This window comes from Rattus norvegicus, chromosome 4, assembly GCF_036323735.1.
Source record: "Rattus norvegicus strain BN/NHsdMcwi chromosome 4, GRCr8, whole genome shotgun sequence".
NCBI classification, from domain to species: domain Eukaryota; kingdom Metazoa; phylum Chordata; class Mammalia; order Rodentia; family Muridae; genus Rattus; species Rattus norvegicus.
Window position 1 is genome coordinate 82,185,829 of NC_086022.1, and position 4,909 is coordinate 82,190,737.

At 44.3% G+C, this 4,909-nt stretch overlaps 1 long non-coding RNA gene across 1 annotated transcript; it reads left to right on the plus strand.

Moving 5' to 3' along the window:
• Positions 1–863: 863 nt before the first annotated feature.
• LOC134486768 (uncharacterized) lies at positions 864–3,909 on the plus strand. The gene is made up of 3 exons (XR_010066150.1): positions 864–1,129; positions 1,973–2,134; positions 3,608–3,909. It is a non-coding gene; the product is annotated as an uncharacterized LOC134486768 (long non-coding RNA).
• Positions 3,910–4,909: the final 1,000 nt, after the last annotated feature.

Sequence of the window (4,909 nt, forward strand, 5' to 3'; positions counted from 1 at the left end):
TTGTGTGTATTGTATGAGTTGAATATGTCTGTCACTAGTTTTGGATAACTGTAACTTATCACTCAAATCTAGATTTTTTTTTTCTATTTCTAACACCTTGGATCAAACCCAGGGTCTTGTAAAAGCTATCTCTCTGGTACTATGTTAAAAACAAACGGGCTGGGGAGACAGTTCCACGGATGAAGTATTTGTGCTACAAATGTTGGGACTGGTGTTTGCAACCTCAGTACCTAGGTAAATGTTGGATAGGTGTGGTGGCCCACCTGTACTCCCGGCACTTGGAAGGCAGAAGCAGGGGATCTGCAGGGGCAAGCTGGTGAGGTAGACAGACTAGTGAGAGGTGCTGCCTCAGTATATAAAGTGGAGACAAATTGAAAAGGGCACTCGACTATATCTGTCCTCCACATAAATGAATTCACCTGTGCCTGCCTGTGAGCCTCACACGAGAATGCACACGCACACATGCAAATGGCAACCCACAAACAAAAACCTCTTGTTTTAATTGACAGGTGGAAATCATATATGTATTATGTACAAGCCATATTAAAATCTGTGTATTTTCTGAAATGACTATACCGAGATAATTAACAGACGCATTACTTACAAATTTTGTCAATGATTTAAAGTCTTAAGGTCTACTCTCAGCAGATTTCAAGAATAATAGTTACTGTGGAAATCAATAGCTCCCAGAACTGTTCCTACTGTCTGAAATTATGAATCCTTTGACTAAGGCCTTCCAGTTACTTCCACCAGGGCCCCTGCCTCAAGTACAGGCCATTATATTCTCTGTTCCTATGAGGTCAACTTTTTAGGTTCCACATGAGTGACATCATGTGGCACTTGTCTCTGTGCCTGACCTGACTTCTTTCTCTCACACAGGCTTGCCACAATCTTCCACTCTGTATCAAGACAGGCTTTCCTCTTTGACGGAGGCCAACGAGCATTCGTCTTTTCCATCTAGACAGTTCAGAGTGAAAGAGCACCCCAAAGGCTAGGTAGCACAGAGGGGTAAACTGAGGCCACTGGGCATCACTCTGCACTGTTCACAGCTTGCTAACTGCCGTAGCAGATGCGTGTTCGATGTGAGACTGGGGCATCCCTTGGTGTGTCCAGCTGGCTGTTTCTGAAGGTGAGTGTGGGTGACCGAGGGCAGAAACTCAGGGAACAGCAGGCACATGGTGTTGACCACCTTAATAGAGTCTTTTACACTTCTATTTTACTCTCATTTTTCCTGCATCTTCCTAAGTTTTCAGGGTTGCCTCTAGAAATCTGTGAAACTGTGGGGGGTTTTCTCCTGTGATAAACTGAAGAAGTCATTAAGTGATCTGCCACACCCTGCCATGTTGTGCATCTTTCTAAGGGTCTGTGTATGATTGTACAACCCCCTATACATACACGCACACACACACACACACACACACACACACACACACACACGCACGCACGCACACACACACACTATTGTTGTAAAAGGTTTAAAGAGCTGTACTTCATAAAATAATAATCTCTGATACTTGGGAGTCCAAGACAGTAGGATCCTAAGCTCAATGGACAGCCTGGGCTACATGGCCAACTTAGGGAGACCCTGTTTTAAAATGAAATAAAATTTGAAAGAAAAAAAGATCCTAGGATTGTAGTTCACTGGTTGGGTTCAATATTCAGTAGGAAAATATAATAAAATAAGATATTTGAATAATACAGAAAGTGAATAGGGAAAATGTTTCTCTTATACAGTCCATCCTTCAAAAGTCTCTTGCTTGCCCCAGCCAGTTATCTCTCAGAGATACAGGAGTTTGACGTTCATCCTTGCAGTCCTATGGTCCTTTTTCTAATATATGTAAGCTATTTAAAGATCTTTAGCACTTTTAAACATGCTTGATTTTATCCAAGTTTATAATCTACCAAGAGAACCTTGGTTTCCCTGAACCCTCTGACGACTTTCCCCCGTGTCTTTTGCTTGTGGTTTGAACAGGTTTTTGCTAAGGGGAAGCAGCCTGGGCATTGGAGTCTGACCTGAGTCCCATCAAGATCACTGCTGAGCACCTGGACCAAACCCGCTTCCCAGAGCTTTGAGGGCAGGACTCTAGAGCCACGGTTCAGATTCCACTTCTGGCTTGAGGATTTAGCTAAATTGGTAAGAATGGATCAGTCTTAGGATTCATACTGGTGTAGCTGTGGTAGCACAGACCTGTAACCTCAGCACTTGGGGGACAGAGCCTGGAGGATCAGACAGGAGTTCGAGGCCAGCCTGGTTCTGTACGATATCAAAACAAACATCCCACTCCACTCTACTCCACTGACCCCCTCAGTGCCTCTGTGTTATTATCTGTGAATGGAGATAGCCACAGTACCTGCTTCTGGGGACAACTATGAGGACTTAGTTCAACACCCAGCACACACAGAGCAAGTGCTCTACATACATCAGCTGACTTACATGGTACCCCACATGTGTGGAACTTAGTCACGTGTCAACATGCAGGTGATAAGTGTTCTGCATTTGGGTCAAAATCAGTAAAGGCTGAGAAGACAGTGCAACCTTAAAACCTCTGCAAACCGAAACCAGAACCAAACAGCCTGTCACCAACCTGTGGGTCATGACCCCATTGGGGTCCAATTGACCCTTTCACAGGGGTCACATATCAGGTATCCTACATATCGGATATTTGCATTCTGATTCACAACAGAAGCAAAATCACAGTTATGAAGTAACAACGGAACAGTTTTATGGCTGGAGGTCACTGCAGCATGAGGAACTGTAGTAAGAGGTCACAGCATTAGGAAGGTGGGGAAGTACGACTCTGATCTCAGACAGAGTAGCTGTCAACCCACTCAGTCTCATCTCCCCGTCCCTCATTCCTAACACCCGAGTGCCTCTCTCACAGCTTCCTCTTTCCTTTTAGCCTCACTGTCCCCCACGGCCAAGGGACACAACGACACCCCGTGTCACCAATACACATCACTTCTGATTTGCAAGCCCCCGTCTTTCTCCTGGGTTGTCACTTCAGGGTCTAAGTTGCTATTGGGTACAGAGAGCAGAGGGTGAATGTGCGGTCCTGTAGCAAAGGGAAGGCTGGATCAAAAGAGCTTCAGAGTGCAGTGGACAGTTACAGTCTAATCCGCATAGCAGTTACTGCATGGTAAACAGGTCTGTTCCTCCCTCTAACTCACATAGTAGTGTTGTGAAGGAAGAGCCATCCCATTTTACAGATGGGGATGGTGACTGAGTCTTGGAGAAGAACCTTGGTCCCAAGGTTCAAGGTTACTAAATGAAATAAGCAGGACTCAAATGCAGAATCTGTTTACAATCTGCTGTCCCAGGTTTCCTTCTCTGTCCTCTGCTCCAACCCTCACCCCCAGGTGCTCATGGCCAACATAAAACACCAGGGATTCCTCCCCAGGGTGGCACAACAGAATCACTGTAGGACAAACTCCTGTGTCCTGACTCCAGATTAGCATTCCTGCAGATACACACTTAGCAAGGTGCTTCTTAGTAACCCTGCAAGACACCTTTGTTAGCACATAATGGGGGACCAGCCCTGAAGGAGTCAGGGGCTTGCTATCCAGCCGGTATCACCTGACTTCTCACTCTTATCCCTTTGTTTTGCAGGAAACCTAAGTATTTTGACAGCACAGAAGAATGGTACATCTGGAGGTCTGGGGTCCAGCGAAGCTGGGAGCCATCCTAAACAAATGGATTGACTGCTTCCGTACCATCATTAACTTCTGCTCCTGGACTGACATCCGGAGTTTAACTCCTGACAGCTGGGGCACAGGCAAAAGGAAACCTTTTTAATTTATAGTGAGCAGAGACAAGTTCCTCCCCCTCTTCAACATCCCCACCTTCCTGGCCCATTTAAAGGGATGGAGTCACTTGAAACAATAAAATCTTCTATGGTTCCCTATGTGAAACTTTTCTGGTATGTTCTGAAGCCCTGGAGAGTGTGTGTCTGTTCAAATACCATAAGACAAAAGCATTTTAAATTTTTCCTTCACGTATTAAAGCTATTAGACCATTGAAAAGGATTGATGTAATCATCTAATTATCAAGGAACCTGTAAACTAAAAAGAAGGAAAGAAAGAAAGAAAGAAAGAAAGAAAGAAAGAAAGAAAGAAGGAAAGAAAGAAGGAAAGAAATTAGATTGTAATAGATACACCAAGGCAGGAGAAAATGTCTCTGCTTGTTGTTTTCTCAGCAAGAATGAGTTAACGGGTGGGAAATAAAGTTAATTTCAGTTTTATTAATAATATCTGAGACGAAATGTTATAACTCTCCCTTCCAACCTTGTAGACAACTGGAATATTTATTTCTACGTCAGGAAAAACATGAGCGGCTGTTACCTTGAAGCAACACACACATGTTTAATTAATGCGGGCGAGAAACGTGATTGGGCTGCATTCAAATCAGGCATGTCGAATTTAAGAGATCTGACCTTAAAAACGAAGAAAATATTATTGTAATTACTCCATTTGCTAAAAACGAATGATGTGACATTTGAATTTAAGACTTTTATCAGTGTCTTTAATCAGTTTGCACCTTTCCATATTAATGGAGTTGCGGCTTGGCCACTGCATTTGCAATTCCTGAGGCTGGTGACTCCATGCCTTTGAAATGACTCGGAAAGATTAGCATTCATGGATTATTTATTAGCTCCCAGTGAGTGTACTTCCAAGGGCTGAAGTAGCACACTACACCATCTAGTCCCCAAGTTAAACTCTTAATTAACAACACACTGCCTGTTGTTGCAAATGCACCTCTGAAGTTGTGGGACTTTTCATCAAGCTTTCCTCCGCGTGGGTCTTCAGGGGCTGCCTTTGTTCCTCACCAGCTCAGGCAGAGTCCCGCTCCCAGCCTCAGCGGCTGCTTCTGCTGCCCTGAAAACACCACAACTTGCAGGAATCAGGCTGCTTG